Genomic DNA, 17,476 nt, shown 5'->3' with positions numbered 1-17,476 from the left:
GTCCCAGATTACATGGATAAGAGGGCTAGCTCTCAGGTAACTATGCCACAGATCCCTGGCTTTGTCATCTGTCTCAGGCACCTACAAAACAATGTCTCAGATGTCCTAGATTACAGTGCCCTCAAATCCCCAGGTGACAGTGGTCTCAGACTCCTCAGGAAACAATGCTTTCAGATGACAAGGTAACAATGGCCTCGTGTTGCCCAGGTTAAAGTGTTGTCGAATGTGATGTCTCAGAATCCCAGGTTACAATGCTCTCTCTCAGATCCCTCATCATTGTTTCCTGTGGTCTGCACAAGTTACAGTGCTGTCAGATCACAGGAAACAATGGTCTCATTTCCACAGGTTACAATGTTCGCAGATCCCTCAGTAGCAACTCATATTTCCCACAGGTAACGATGCTGTCAGAACCCACCAGTAACAATGGTCTTGATACCCCAGGCATATGTATATATCATAGGTTATTATGTTCTCAGATCCCCCAACTACTGATGTTCTCATATGGCCTAAGTAACAATGGTCTTATTCCTCAATTTACATTGCTCTCAGATGCCCAGGAAACAACAATCTCAGTCTCCCAAGTTTCCATGTTCTCATATCCCCTGACTCACAATGCACTCAGATCTTCTTGGTGACCATGCTCTCAGATGCTCTGGTAAGAATAGTCTTGACCCCAGCTAACAGTGGTCTTGATTTTCCAGGTTCCAATGTTCTCAGATCATCAAGGTAACAAGGCTTTCAGATGCTACAGAAAATAATGGTCTTATGCCCCTAGAAGCACTGATATCAGATCTCCCAGGCAGAAATTACTTTGATCCCCAAGTAACAACTGTCTTGGTTTTCCAGGTACAGTATTCTCAGATCCCTCAGGTAACAATGTTCTCATATGTCCCACTTAACAAAGATATTGATTCACCGGGTTGTAACATTTTCAGATCTTCAGATCTATCAGGTGACAAAGTTCTCAAATGACATCAGAAAACAATGGGCTTGATCCCCCAGGTTAGTGTTTAGAAATCCCCATTTTTTTTTTTTTTTGAGAAAAGGAGAAAAAAAAAAACAAGTTTCCCCCTCCTCCCAGCCTCCCATTTCCCCTCCCCCCACTCCTCTCCCCTTCCCTCTCCAGTCCAAAGAGCACTCAGGGTTCCCTGCCCTGTGGTAAGTCCTAGGTCCTCCCCCCTCCGTCCATTTCTAGGAAGGTGAACATCCAAACTGGCTAGACTCCCACAAAGCCAGCACATTACGTAGGTTCAAAACCTCGTGCCATTGTCCTTGGCTTCTCATCAGCCCTCATTGTTCGCCATGCTCAGAGAGTCCAGTTTTATCCCATGCTTTTTCAGTCACAGTCCAGCTGGCCTTGGTGAGCTCCCAATAGATCAGCTCCACTGTCTCAGTGGGTGGGTGCACCCCTCGTGGTCCCGACTTCTTTGCTCCTGTTCTCCCTCCTTCTGCTCCTCATTGGGACCTTGGGAGCTCAGTCCAGTGTTCCAGTGTGGGTCTCTGTCTCAGTCTCCATCCATCACCAGATGAAGGTTCTATGATGATATGCAAGATATTCATCAGCATTGCTATAGGATAGAAATCCCCATGTAACAATGCTCAGATGCCCCAGGTAACAATGTTCTCAGATCAGTCAGTTAAGATGGTCTTCTAAGATCAGACAAGTAGCAATGGTATTGATCCTCAAGTTAACAATGCTCTCAGTTCAGGCAGATAACTGGTCTAGATCACCCAAGGTTACAACGTTCTTAGTTGAGCCAACTAACAATAGTCTTAATTCCCAAAGGTTACAATGTACTCAAATAAACCAAAAAAAAAAAAAAAAAATACTCTTTAACCCCATGAGTTACAATGTTCTCAGATAAGTCAGGTAAAAAAGGTTTTGATAAACCCAGGATACAATGTTTTCAGACCAGACAGGTAACAATGGTCTTGACCCCCAAAGGTTAAGCTGTTTTCAAATCAGGAAATGATGGTCTTGATCTGCCCCCAAGGTGACAATGTTTTTAGATCAGCAAGGTAACAACAATGCTCTTTATCAATGGTCTCATATCGGTTGGTAACAAAAGTCTTGATTCTCCAAGATTACAATGTTCTCAGAGCAGCCAAGAGACAATGGTCTTGATCCTCACAGATTACAAAGTTCTCAGGTCAATCAGGTGACAATGTTCTTTATCCCCGAAGATACAATGTTTTCAGATGAGCCGGGTAGAAATGGTTTTGATCCCCTCAGTTATAAGGTTCTCAGATCAGTAAGCTAACATTGGTCTTGATCCTCCAAAGTTACAATGCTCTAATATCAGTTAGGTAACAATGGTCTTTATCCCCACAAGTTACAATGTCCTCAGATAAGCCAAGTCACATTGACCGAGATTCCCCAAAGTTACATTATCCCTAGGTCTGTCAGCTAACTATTGTCTTTATGCCCAAAGATTACAATATTCTAAGATCAGCCAGGAAGTAATTGTCTTGGTTTCCACAGGTAACAATGTATTCAGATCTGTCAGCTAAGAAAAATGTTCTTGAACCCCCACCCTACATAGGCCCGCACAAGTTATAAAGTCCGTAATTCACCCAGGTAACAATATTCTTTATCCCACAAATTACAAGTTCTCAGATTTGCCAGGTAACAATGGTCTTTATAATCTCAGATCAGATTAGTAACAATGGTTTTGATCCCTTCCAGGTAACAATGTTTTCAAATAGGGAACAATGGTTTTGATCTCTGGAGGTAACAAGGTTCTCAGATCAGTTGGATAACAATGGTCTTTATCCACCCAGGTTACAAAGTTCTCATATAAAGTATCAATAATGTTGATCCCTCAAGATTACAATATTTTCAGAGGAGACAAGTAACAATGGTCTTTATCCCCCAAGGTTACAATGTACTCATATCAATCAAATAACAATGTTCATTCCTACAAGGTTACTATAGTCTTAGATCACAGAGATAACAATGGTCTAGATTCTCTCAGGTCACAATGCTTTCTGATCAGTGAGGAAACAGTACTCTTGATCCCCCAAGGTTACAGTATTCTCAGATGACTCATGTAATAATGGTCTGTATCCCCCCCCCCCCCAGGTGACAATGTTTTCTATCAGTAAGTTAACAGTGGTCTTTATAACCCCTAGTTACAATGTTCTCAGACCAATCAGGTAACAGTGGACTTTATCCCACAGGGATACAATGTTTTTAGATCAGTATAGTAACAAAAGTCTTGATCCTCCAAGTTTATGATGTTCTCAAATCATCCAGGAGTACAATGTGCTCTCCCCAGATTACAAAGTTCTCAGATCAGTAGGGTTGACAATTGTCTTAATTCCTCCTAGGTTACAATGATTTCAAATCAGGTAACAATGGTTATGATTCCCTCCATGTTGCAAGGTTTTCAAGTAACAATGTCTGTGATCCCCTAAGTTTCCAGTGTTCCCATATCAGTAAGGTCTTGATTCCACAAGTCACAATGTTCTCAGATCAGTAAAGTAGCAATGGTCTTGATTCCCTCTAGGTCACAATGTTTTCAAACAGGGTAACAATGCTTTTGATTCATCATTGTTACAATGTTCACAGATCAGGCAAGTAACAATAGTCTTTATCCCCCAATCTTACAATTTTCTCATCTTGGTAGGGTAACAATACTCTTTATCCCCCCAGGTTACACTGTTCTCAGATAAGTAAAGTAACAGTGGTCTTGATACCTCTAGGTTACAATGTTCTATTATCAGTCAGGTAACAATGATCTTGATTCCCCCTGTTTACAATGTTCTCAGATCTACAGGTAACAATATTATTTATCCCCACAAGTTACAATGTCCTCAGATCTGCCAGGTAAAAATGGTCTTTTATTGCCACCTCACCAAGGTTACAATATTCTAAGATCAGCCAGGAAACAACTGTCTTGATTCTCACATGTTACACTGTAATCAGATCATTCAAGTAACAGGAGTCTTGTTACCTGAGTTTACAATGTTCTCATATCAGTTTAGAAATACTGGTCTTTAACCACAAGGATACAATGATCTCAAACCAATCGGGTAACAATGGTCTGGGTTCTACAAGTTTCCAATGACCTCAGATCAGACACATAACAATGATCTTGATGCCTTCTGGGTTACAATGTTATGAAATCAGGTAGCAATGGTCTTAATCTGCTCTATGTTACAATGTTTTCAAAATAGTAAGGTAAAAAAAAATGTTATCTCCACAAGTCAAAATCTTTTATCAGTAAGGAAAAATTGGTCGTCATCCCTTCCAGATTACAATGTTTTCCAACTGGGAAACAATGGTTGTGGTTCCTTTGAGGCAGCAATGTTTTCAAGTTAGGAAACAATGGATTAGAGCCACCAGGGTTACAGTGACGTCGGATTAGCAATAGTGGTCTTGATTCTCCAAGGCTGCAATGTTCTTAGATCATCCAGGTAATGATGGTCTTTATGCCCAAGATTACACTGTTCTCAGGTCAGTCAGGTAAAAGTAGTCTTGATCCTCCAGGGTTACAGTGTTCTCAGCCCTCCTCAGTTAACAATATTCTCAGGTCATTAGGTAACAATGGTCTAGATTCCCATCCAAGTTACACTGTTTTCAAATCACACAACAATGGTTATTAGCTCTCAAGATTACACAATTGGCTTGATCCCCTCTAGGTTACAATGTTTCCAGTCAAGTAAAAATGGTCTTGGTCCTCCAAGGATACAACCTTCTCAGATCACCAAGTAATAATGGTCTTGATCTCCTGCAAGTCACAATGTTCTCAGATCAGGAAGGTTTAAGTAGTCTCATTTTCCTCAGATCAGTCTGGAAAAATTAGTCTTGATTCTTGCAGGTTACAACATTTTCAGATTGCTCAGGTAACAATAGTCTTGATCCTCCAAGGTTGTAATGTTCTCAGAGACCATCCAGGTAATAATTTTCTTTATCCCCACACATATCAATATTCTCTGATCATGAGGTCTTGTTTCCCCCTCAGGTTACAATGCTTTCAATTCACATAAAAATGGCTATTACCCCTAAATTACAATGTTTTCAGATGAGTTAGGTAACAATGTTTTTTAGCCCCACAAGTTACAATGTTCTTAGATCAGTTATTAAACAATGGTATAGATTCAACAAGGTTGCAATGTTCTCTGATGAGTGGGATAACAATGGTCTTTTTACCCCAGGTTAAAATGTCTTCTAGTAAGTCAGTTAATAAATGTCTTTATCTCCCAAGGCTAAAACATTCTCATATCATGCAGGTAACAATATTATTTGTCCCCCCTCAGATTACAATGTTCTCAGATCATCAGGTAACAATGGTCTTAATTCTCCCAGGTTACAATGTTCTCAACTTTGTCAGGTAACAAAGTTCTTGATCCCTCAAGGCTACAATGCTTTCACATCAGCCAGGTAACAATGGTCTTGGTGTCCACAAATGACAATGTTATCAGATAAGCCACGTAACAATGGTCTTCCCCCCTCCAAACTGCAATGTTCCTAGTTCCAGTCTGTAGTAATAAGGGCGGCAGGGCTGCATCCCCGGCACCCAGCCGCCCCCATGGCTAGCTTTACCCAAAATAATTACACGGGCACTGTATTCTTTTAATCACTGCTTGCTTGGCCCATTTCTCTTCTAGGCTAATTCTCACATATTAATTTAGCCCATTTCTAATCATCTGTGTGTAGCACCCCAAGGTGCGCTTACCGGGAAGGTTCTAGCCTATGTCCATCCTGGGTCGGAGCTTCATCCCGGGAGCAGGGCATGGTGTCTCTCTCAGGCGTCTGCTCCAGAGAGGAGAGCTGTCGAGTCTGACCTCACTTCCTCTTCCTCCCAGGATTCTGTTCTGTTTACTCCTCCCACCTATCTTCTAACCAATAAAATGGGCCAAGGCAGTTCCTTTATTAGCCAATGACCTTCCTCCATCATTTCCCCTTTTTCGGTTTAAACAAAAAAAAAAAAAAAAGAAAAGCTTTAACTTTAACATAGCAAAATTACATATAACAAAACAGTTATCAAGTAAAAGTTACAATAATCTTTATCATAACTAAGGAAAACTATAACTATAACTAACTATTCTTAACTCCATCAAAGACTCCAGAAAGATACAATACTACCTAAGCAAACAGGAAAAAAGCAACTTTTAAAACTCTAGAAATGACAGAGACATCTCGCTGCCTGGACAGTCACCCAAAGTTCCTCTGTACCGTTGGGGCATCCATCTTCAGCCTTCAGGCCCATGCTATCCAGCAGACATTTCCATAAAGCAGGAAAATTCAAAGTCAGTTCAGTCACTATCTGTTGTGTCCTGCAGAATGTCTCGCAGACTCCTTCAAAATGAATCAGGAACCCCGAAAGATCATCTCACCTTAGGCAAGTTCAGTAGTCCTCTCTCTGTGGGTTCTCTGTGTCCAGTTTATGCAATAGTCCAGGCAAGAGCAGTTTCTTGCCCAAATGGCTATCAAACTCCATAAGGTGCCTCTTCGATGCCCATCTTCCTCTTGAAGTACATTGGTGCTGCCAGGAGCAGAGTGTCTCATTGTCATGAAAAGTCCTCAGTTATTAAAACATTAAATGTCCTATTCTGTAATCTTTGAAAGACATGAAGAATGTCTATCTAAAATATATCTATGCACATCTGGAAAATCTAACTAACATGACTACAAGCTTTACTATTATCGATGATTATCCATTAACAACCTATATTTCTTAATTATACAGTACATATTTAAATGAACTACACAATCACAATACCTTAATCAAAATCAGAAACACTTATACATATAACAAAATTGGCCTTAAATCTCTATCAATAAAGCAAAAACTATACTAATGCAAATTATTCATATCTATATCATATCCCCCTTTAAATGTAAAAGAACGTTTATAAACATTATTTGGGAATATGGGCGCAGTTATTTCTCTCCAAACTGCTTCCTGCTGAATGGGGGCATTGTTAATTAGGTCTTTCATGGTATAACCTGTGTGCTAGTTTCATCTCAGTTGGCAGTTGAGCAAAGCAATTTTCTGAAGATGTTCACAGCAACCCTTCAGGAGGACGTGGTCCATCATACCAAATCGGAATAGAAGAAATGAACAGCGTCTCATCCTCTGTGAAAACAAAATAAAAAACTCCTTTCCAAAGCATCATGTCCTTAGATCCAAATTTCAAAGTCAAGGCATCAAAATATCTGTGTTGGATTAGTTCAGCAGCATTTATAAACAAATATCTTTTGGCATCTGTTGCTCCTTCCTCAGCATTCAAACAATTCAAAGACAGCATAATAGCATACAGTATCAAAATTCTCTATTTTCCATCTTTGTACAGCTTTGTTTTAACCTCTATTTCATTTATTTCTACTTTTAACTTTTTGCTTTTTAGACAGGTTCTCTGTATCTTTGACCTGCAATAACTCTGTAGACCAGGCTGTCTTTGAACACTCAGAGATCCACCTGTCTCTGCCTTCTAGGCACTGGGATTAAAGGCGTGTACTACCACACCTTATAGTCACAGAGGTCAATCTCCCTCTGCCTTCCAAGTGTTGGGATTAAAGGTGTGTACTACCACACACAACAACTCTCTTCCTTTTTTTTTAACTTTAAGAATTTTGACTTTTAGTCTGCATATATTTTTAACACGCTGTAAACCATTTAAAAATTTTCTTTGTCTTTGACTCTCTCTTTACTGTATCTCTCTCTGTTTCTGACCACATGAGTCTTTAATTTACCAAGCAATATCAGTAGGATTAAAGGCGTGGCTTTGCCAGCTAGATGTAGCCCATTCCTTAGCTTTCCAGCCTCATGGCTGAGGTACTGGCTGTAGCCATGTTTACTGCTACAACTCTATGGCATTTCATGGTCCCTGCCAGCAAGCGAGCTTCAGCAGCCTGTGCTTGCAAACCGCACAAACCGCCTGCGTAAAAGAGTCAGAGTTTGCCCTGGCAGGAAAAATAATGCCCAGAAAGCCGGCATTTTTAAACGGCGCAGCTTTTTTCCTGCTACGGCTGAAAACCGAAAAGCATGTGTTCAGCTTTTCGTCAACACCGTTTAAGTGTTTCGTGGCAGGCCACCTCTTAATGAGCTGCAGGCTTTGCAGCTAAAGCTGAGTCAGGAAGCCTCTCTTAGATGAGGCGCTTGCTTGCCTCTGGCAAGCAGAGTAGAACCGAGAAATTGCTGCTACCAAGAAACCAGGCACAATGTTTTCATTTTGTTCTAGAATTACTTCCCAAGCTGTCTCAGGCTTTATGTGGAAGCAGTTGTCCATGTGGGCACCATCTGTAGTAATAAGGGTGGCGGGGCTGCATCCCCGGCACCCAGCCGCCCCCACGGCTAGCTTTACCCAAAATAATTACACGGACACTGTATTCTTTTAATCACTGCTTGGCCCATTTCTCTTCTAGGCTAATTCTCACATATTAATTTAGCCCATTTCTAATCATCTGTGTGTAGCACCCCAAGGTGCGCTTACCGGGAAGATTCTAGCCTATGTCCATCCTGGGTCGGAGCTTCATCCCGGGAGCAGGGCATGGTGTCTCTCTCAGGCGTCTGCTCCAGAGAGGAGAGCTGTCGAGTCTGACCTCACTTCCTCTTATTCCCAGCGTTCTGTTCTGTTTACTCCTCCCACCTATCTTCTAACCAATAAAATGGGCCAAGGCAGTTCCTTTATTAGCCAATGACCTTCCTCCATCACTGGTCAAGTCCCAGCTATCTATTTCCCCAGTTTACAATGTCCTCAGATCAGAAAGGTGACAAGGATCTTAAGGCACACAATGTTCTCAGATCACTCAAATAACATAATGATCTTTATCCCCACCAGTCATAATTTCCTCAAATCAGTCTGGAAATAATGGTCTTGATTCCCCATGTTACAAAGTTCACAGATCAGTCAGGTAAAATTGCTCTTCATTCTCTCAGGCTACAAGGTTCTCAAATTAGTGAGGTAACTATGTTCTTGGTCCCCAAGGTTGCAAGGCTCTCAGGTCAGTCCAGCGACAAGGGTCTTGATCTGCACAAATTACATTTTCTCATGTTATCTGGGTATCAATGGCCTTGATTCCCCAAGACTATAATATTCTCAGGTTACAGTCTTCTCAGATTCCCCCAGGTACCAATATTCTAATGCCTCAAGTGTCAACATTCTCAGCTCAGAGAAGTGACAATGGCCTTGGTCTCCTGGGTTACAGTATTTTCAGATGCCTCAGGTTAACTGGTCTTGATCTTCCTGACTACAAAGCTTTAGATCCTTCAGGTGATGATCCTCTCCAATTTGTAAGTAACAGTGTTCTCCTATTCTATGGGTAACATGCATCTCAGATTCCCAAGAAAGTATGCTTTGATGTCTACCAGGGAACAATGGTCTTGATCCCCCAGGCTTACAACGATCTCAGATCCCTCAGGTAACAATGGCATCGAACTCCTTCATAACAATGCTCAGATTCCACAAGCATCAATGACCTTGGCTTCCCAGGTAACAGTGCTTCTCTGCTCTGCCAGCTAAGAGATTCTCTGGGTTTCACATAACATCAGCTGTCAGCTCACTGGAGTTATCATATCTCCAAATTTTCTCAGTTTTCTCAGGAAACAGCAATCCTAACTACCCAAATAACAGTCACCTCTCCCAGGTAACAGTCGCCTCTCCCGGGTAACAGTCACCTCTCCCGGGTAACAGTCACCTCTCCCGGGTAACAGTCACCTCTCCCAGGTGACAGTGGCTCTCAGTCTAATCAGTAACAGTAGAGCTCTTTGGCTTCCCATGCAGCCTCTACTTGCCAGTGTCACAGTAGTTCCCACAGTACCAGGTAACAGCAACAGTGGCTCAGATTACCCATGCAATCAGGATCAAGACTCCCAAAGGCAACGTGGTCTCAATGATCTTATCATTGATATGATCTTCTCAGCTCATCCAACTAGCACTAGTCTCAACTCACCCAGATAAGAGTGGGCACAGCTTCTCCAGGTAACAATGGTCTCTGCTCACTCATGCAACACCGAGCTCTAATCCGCCAAGTGACAGTGTTATAACCTCCCCAACTAGCACCTGTCCCCTCCCCAATGTAATAGTTGTTCTCAGATCCTCCAGGAAGCAGGCATTCTCTCTTCATCCATGTTAGAATTTCCCTGGTCTCCAGGTAACAGCTGTCTTCATCTGACCCAGAACAATGCCTTCCTGGTCTCCAGGAAACAGCCATCCTCATCCGACCCAGGACAATTCTTCCCTGATCTCCAGTTAACAGTGGTCCTCAGCTCACCCAAGAAACAGGAAGCTCTCCTTTCTAAGGTAGCTCTGATTATGAGCTCATGCAGGCAACAGTGGTCTCAGCTAACTCATATAACAAGGTCCCAGTTCATCCAGGTCACATGATTTTAGCTCCTACAGATAAGAGTAGTCAGTTTCTGATCCCCAAGTACAGAGGTTCTCAGCTCTCCAGATAAGGGCTATCTGCACACCATGGTAACAGTGTTTCTTTTGTTCAGGGACCATATGGTATCAGTTCACCCCTTTAACTGTGATCCCACATCCCCCAGATAACAGTGCTCGCAGCTCTTCCATATAACACGGTTCTCAACTCATCTAGTTAACAGAGGTCTCAGCTCCCCCAAGGGCAATGGCCTCACACCATAAGGGAATAATGACCTCAGCTCACCATTGGAATGATAACGGGAATCTCCCGGCTCCCCAAGACAACACATGTCTCAGCAGCCCCACTCCAGGTAACATGGAATCAAGCCCTTTGTGTAGCACAGTTCTTTATTCACACAATTAACATGGATTTAACTTGCCCAAGCCATGGTGGTCTCAGTTCCTAGCGGGCCAGCTATGGTTCTCCTATCAGACAGGCAATGATGCTCCTCAGCCCATCTGGGTAACAGTGGTCTGCTCTCCCGCATGGAACACTGTGACCTCAACACTGTTAGCAGTGGGCTCCGCTGCTCAGGGAAAAGTGTGCCTCAGGCTTCCAGGTGACAGAAGTCTCAGCTGACTCGGATAACAGTGCTAACCCCTCCAAGAGTGGTTCTTAACTGTCCAAGGCCTTGGCTCCCCCAAGAAACAGTATCTCAGCTCACCCAAGTACCTGGTTCTCAGATGACCCAGATTAAAATTGTTTCAGTTTCCCCAAGTGACAGTATCTCAGCTCATCCAGGCCACAGTGATCTCAGCACACCAGATAAGTTTTACTGGCTCACTAGGTACCACTGTTCTCATCCCCTCCCCAGGTACCAATGTTCTCATCCTCCCTCTAGGAACCAGTACATTATCACACACACAGAAGCCCACTGTCTTCTCCCACTCCTTCAGGTACCTGCTGTTCTCCTTACTCTCCAGGAAACAGTTCTCGCCTCCCAGGTACCAGTGTTCTCACCTCACTCCCAGATATCAATGTTCTCACCTTCCCTCCAGGTATCTCCCCTCCCACATACCTACTCCTCCCTAGGTATCTGCTGTTCTCATCACTCCCCCAGGAAACAAGAGTTCTCACCCCACTCCCAGTCACTAATGTTCTTACCCTCCCCTCCAGGTACCAGTGTTACTATCCCCCCAAACACACACACACACACACACACACACACACACACACACAACATCATCCTCCCCACCCCCTAAGTACCAGTGTTCTTACCTCTACCAGGTAACAGCAGTTCCCAGCTCCTCAAGGTAACAGCTCTATCTGCTCACCCAGGCAACAAGTGTTCTCGGCTCCCCTAGGCAGCAATAGTCTCCAGCACAGGGATGACAGTTTCCCAGCTCACTCAGGTACCAATGTTCTCAGAGTCCCCAGGTGTGAGTGTTAGCACTCAGATGCCAGTGTTCTAAACTGTGTCCTAGGTCTCCATGTCCTCACCTCCTCCAGGTACGTGTTCTCACACCCCACGAGGTCCTAGTGATTTACTGCCACCAGGTATATGTTCTCAGGTGCTATGTATTATTCTCACTTCCTGAAGTGACACTGTTTTCACCCCCTCCCCACTTACCACTACTTGCTTGTCCCCCAAGTACTGGTGTTCTTACACCGCACCTTCTATCTGTGCTCCACCTCACCCATGGAACAGTGTTCTCACTCCCCCAAGTAGACTGTTCTCACCTCCTCCCAATCTTGTGCTCTCACCTGCTCTCAGCTAAGTGTTCTCACCCCTCCCAGTTACCACTGTCCTCACCCACCCCAGGTACCACTGTCCTCACCTACCCCAGGTACCACTGTCCTCACCTACCCCAGGTACCACTGTCCTCACCCACCCCAGGTACCACTGTCCTCACCTACCCCAGGTACCACTGTCCTCACCCACCCCAGGTACCACTGTCCTCACCTACCCCAGGTACCACTGTCCTCACCCACCCCAGGTACCACTGTCCTCACCCACCCCAGGTACCACTGTCCTCACCCACCCCAGGTACCACTGTCCTCACCTACCCCAGGTACCACTGTCCTCACCTACCCCAGGTACCACTGTCCTCACCTACCCCAGGTACCACTGTCCTCACCTACCCCAGGTACCACTGTCCTCACCCACCCCAGGTACCACTGTCCTCACCTACCCCAGGTACCACTGTTCTCACCTACCCCAGGTACCACTGTCCTCACCTACCCCAGGTACCACTGTCCTCACCCACCCCAGGTACCACTGTCCTCACCCACCCCAGGTACCACTGTCCTCACCTACCCCAGGTACCACTGTCCTCACCTACCCCAGGTACCACTGTCCTCACCTACCCCAGGTACCACTGTCCTCACCCACCCCAGGTACCACTGTCCTCACCCACCCCAGGTACCACTGTCCTCACCCACCCCAGGTACCACTGTCCTCACCCACCCCAGGTACCACTGTCCTCACCCACCCCAGGTACCACTGTCCTCACCTACCCCAGGTACCACTGTTCTCACCTACCCCAGGTACCACTGTCCTCACCCCTCCCAAGTACCACTGTCCTCACCTACCCCAGGTACCACTGTCCTCACCTACCCCAGGTACCACTGTCCTCACCTACCCCAGTTACCACTGTCCTCACCTACCCCAGGTACCACTGTTCTTACCCACCCCAGGTACCACTGTCCTCACCTACCCCAGGTACCACTGTCCTCACCTACCCCAGGTACCACTGTCCTCACCTACCCCAGGTACCACTGTCCTCACCCACCCCAGGTACCACTGTCCTCACCTACCCCAGGTACCACTGTCCTCACCTACCCCAGGTACCACTGTTCTCACCTGCCCTAGGTACCAGCGTCCATAACTTCCAGGTGCCAGTGTCCTCACCTCCACCAGATAACAGTGGTCCTCAGATCCTCCAGATCATAGATGTATCAGTTTTCCCAAATAACAGTAGGGTGAGCTCATGCAGACAGCCAGGTTCTTGGCTCCTCCAGGCAACAGTAGTTCTCAGCACTCCAGCTAAGTTTTTCCAGCTCAGCCAGTCAACAGTGGTCACAGCTCACCAGATGGCAGGGGTTCTGGCTTCTTCCTGTGACAATGGCTCTCACTGAGTTCTGAACACATTTTCCCAGCTTACCCTTGTAAGAGCAGTGGGCAGCTGCCATCTTAGTTCACAGGTTATAGTGGTGTCAGCCCCTCCCAAGAACTGTGTTGGAGTGGGATGCAGACAGGAGCTCCTTAGGCAGAATTCAGCCTGACAGGACCCTGACGCTTCACCATGTAAAGTGTCATCATTCCCACCCTCTGATTCTGTAACTCCACAGCGAAAAGGTCAAGTACCTTCTCAAGTGTGTGTGTTCTCCGCTGTGCTGTGGGCTGATGGCATCCTTGTTCTGTTGCACCCACAACCACACCAGGCCTTCTGGCCTGGTGACACCGATTCTTTCTTACCTGATTCACTAAGAAATTTGAAACTGTGCTTGAGGTCTTCCCTTTCCTGATTTGACTCCAATTTTTACTTCTGTTAGTGTGAAAATGAGGGCCACTTGTAAAGATCACAATGCCCTCCTCTTGATGTGACTCCTCCATCCCATCAGCTTCACCTGTGACAGACACCACTGTGAGAGAAAGCAACTCCCCTGACTGCAATCAAATGTCCCTCCCAGGGCAGTGGGTTAGTTCTTCGCCTCATGGCTTCCAGGTCCCTGCCTGTTATGTTTTAGATCTCCCAGCATCCTTTGCTCTAGGCTTCTTCTAGGACTCCAAGAGCTGTTCTTAATGATGCTCACCATGATAGCCCCAAACCCAGTGCCATCCAACATTGGATTCCCAAACAGAGGCAGCTGTTGGAAAATGTTACAATTCTAACTCAAAGGAGTCCAAATTCTGCTCAGTTGAGAGTTCTGGTCCTGCATCTAGGTTAGGGCTAGCCCTCCCTCCAGGTTAGGCAGCAGCACTACTGTACTGCCCTGGCTTCACTATGTAGACTATCCAAGCATGTGCACAACTGTCAAGGTGTGTCCAGTTAGAGAGGTGTTTGCCCAATACAACCAGGTTCTCCACATTAAGGCTGCTCAACCCCAAACTCCAGGTACAGATGAAGAGGGAATTTACCCAATGGTCCTGTAGGAAGGACCTTGAATTCCTGGCAAATCCCAGTCAACAGATGCTCAGCTGGGGGGTGATGACCCCATGCCAGGAGCCTCTAAAAGGACTAACAGGGCTGAAGAGACCAGATGGAAGCTGCGACACCGTAACTTGTAGAGAAATAGTCCACACTGGGCTGCAGGAGGTGGAGGCGCATTGCTACATGCAGATGAATAGCCCAGGCTAAAACCACAGGAGGTGAAGGCACACTGCCAAGTGTTCCTTTCTTAGTCTAGTCTCTGTTACTGTTTTCGGTTTTAAGGAGGAAAATGGTGTCATACTTCCAAGTCCACATCGTGTTACTTTTTGGCAACAAAGGCCCAAGACTCCGAGTTCACTGTGTGGCAGCCCTTTACATGTTATAAAACACTTCACGCTACGGAGTCATTAGCCATGCTGTCTCATCACAGCGACATGCAGTTGAGAGTCTACCAATATTCTAAATTCCTGGCACAGTTACCTCAACCAACAAGAACAACGAGCGTTCTCCCAGCCTCTGGAAATGTCAAGTGCTCTTGTTAGCTTTACGGAAGAGGCACACGTGCCACTTTTCAAATTGCAGCGGCTGAGGCTCTTTGAGGGTGCACTTCACTCCCTGGAGAGGGGGCTCTGCCAGCAAGATCCCTCACAGCATGGCGTCTTGCAAGCCTCTTTCTTGGCTGCCTCTCTGAGGTGATTATCTGGGGGTCCCTCTCTAGGGGCACGTATTTTTGCAGTAAAAGGAATAGTTAGTAGGGCTTCTAATTTTATTGGTGGGAATTCTTTCTGGACAATGCCAAGATGCTGACATGACTTGCAGTGGACAGGTGCTGCTGCCTCCACTGTCCATGCAAAGTGGGAGTGTGGGACAGGAAGAGAGTCCTCTGAGAGTTTCTGTTGCTGTGAAGAGACACCATAACCATGGCAACTCTTATAAAGGCAAACATTTACTCAGGACAGCTCGCTTACAGTTTCAGAGGTTCAGCCCACTGTCATCATGGCAGGGAGTATGGCAGCATCCAGCAGACATGGTGCTAGCTACATCTTGATCAGAAGGCAACAGGAAGTGGACTGAGTCTCAGTGGTGTCCTGAGTATAGGAAATTTCAGAGCCCACCATCACAGCGACACACTTCTTTCGACAAGGCCATACCCACTCTAACAAAGCCACCCTACCTCCTAGTGCCACCCACTCCCTATGAGATTATGGGGGCCAATTACATTTAAACAGTGAGGTGTAAACACCCCATCTGTCAATTGCTGCACTCCTGGGGAGTGGCTCTCCACGTCTGAGTGCATGAGAACCATGAAGACAACCACTTCATTTGAACCCTGGGCCTCTTAAACCAGGTAACCTGGAGTGGAACCCAGAGAGGTGGGACCAGTTCTCACCAGGTGGGCACCCAGTCCTCAGTGGAGCCAAACACCCCACTGGAGGCCAGGGGTTATTCCGCTGTAGCCTGACTCAAAATTTGGTGAATCGTCTGAACTGGGAGCTGGATTATAGCATTGTTTCCCCCAGAGCTCTGGAACCCCCATGGGATGATAAGAGACAACATGGCCCCTGAAGTTCTCTTCCTCAGTTATGGACCCATCAACAGATGACAAACAACAGGACAGCAATGTCGGTAGGACACTGCTCAGTTCCGAATGGAATCGTATAAATCAGGTGACAGACTCAAGGACAGCAGCAGAGCCCTACTGGCAGCTTCATAAAGGTGAGAACCCAGGAGGTGATGGGAGTTACTGCAGTCACAGGGAGTGCTCCAGGGAGATGGGGAATGGACTTCAAGGAGCAGAGGTACTTAACATGCAGAAGCAAGCCCATAATAGTTGTCAGTGTGAAGCACACCAGCATGCCAGCATCAGGACCAACCATGTACAAATGTCTCCCTCATCAGAGCTTGCTCCATCACATGCTGGGATATCTCAGCCAAAGTGGGGTGATCAGGAGAACACATGACCAAGGTTCTCAGTCCTCTGCTATCTAACCTTGAGTTAGGATCACAGAGGCCACCAGAGGGTCCCCAGTAGGTGGGGTTTCTCCACTACCACAGAACTAATCATTAACCCTTCCTGGATGTTTTTCTCATTCCTCCTGTCTCACTTGAGTTTCCGGGTCATCATTACCCAAAATAAATACTACAGTTATAACTGTATTTCAGGCTCTGCTTACGGCACCAACCAACCATGGCACATGATTTTAGCTTAAAACTATTTCCCAACTGTTACTGTGAACCACTTCTTCAGGAATGGAGAACAGACAAGTGAACAGTCTGGAATAGCTGATTCTATACGCCGATCTATTTTCCATGATTAAAAAAATAGAATGGGAAATGAGCATATTGACAGAATCCCAGTCAGGTGTGGTGATGGCAAGTGAGTCTACTGATGAAGTTAAAACTGCAATTCTCAGTCACAGAAAGAAGGGCTGCTCTCTTTTTAAGGACAGGGCTGGGTGTAACCAGAACCAAAAGGCCACCAAGGAATCAGAGCCAGCCATAAAGGAATCCCGAATAGACAGGGCAAGGTAGCCAGTAGCTTCTAACAGCTATGGGAGGCCTCCGCTAGGGACTGGGTTGTAGGAATAACTGTCATGGTGGCTACAGAGGAGCCATCCCCTCTGAACTGAACCACTCCCTCCTGGAGGGGGATAGAGAAGCTGCTGCAACCTTACAGGCTCACAGGCTCCAGGAAAGTTACAGGATTCACAAGACCTCTCCCCAAGGCTACACAAGCAGTAAGTAACTGCAGGGATAGGTAAGACATTCAGGGAGCTCAGCCCCCAAGCTGGGGAGAGAGTTCCAGTCTGGGGAGGGCTTTTCAGTGATGCCGCTGCCTCTGAGGCAACTGAACTTCTGTAAGCAACCTCCATAAGATCACTGCTCACTAAGTGGGATGTGCTGGAGTTGTTCTCGGCTCTGCCGTCAGAGCCTTATCTGGGTGACTAGACATTTGTTCATTGTCTCTCCAGAAAAAGTCCCATGTGTGAATAGCTTCGGCATTCTC

Source organism: Microtus oregoni, unplaced genomic scaffold (genome assembly GCF_018167655.1).
Source record: "Microtus oregoni isolate MIOR12 unplaced genomic scaffold, Mior012 000011F_ref0000422, whole genome shotgun sequence".
NCBI classification, from domain to species: domain Eukaryota; kingdom Metazoa; phylum Chordata; class Mammalia; order Rodentia; family Cricetidae; genus Microtus; species Microtus oregoni.
This window is presented reverse-complemented; position numbering follows the sequence as displayed.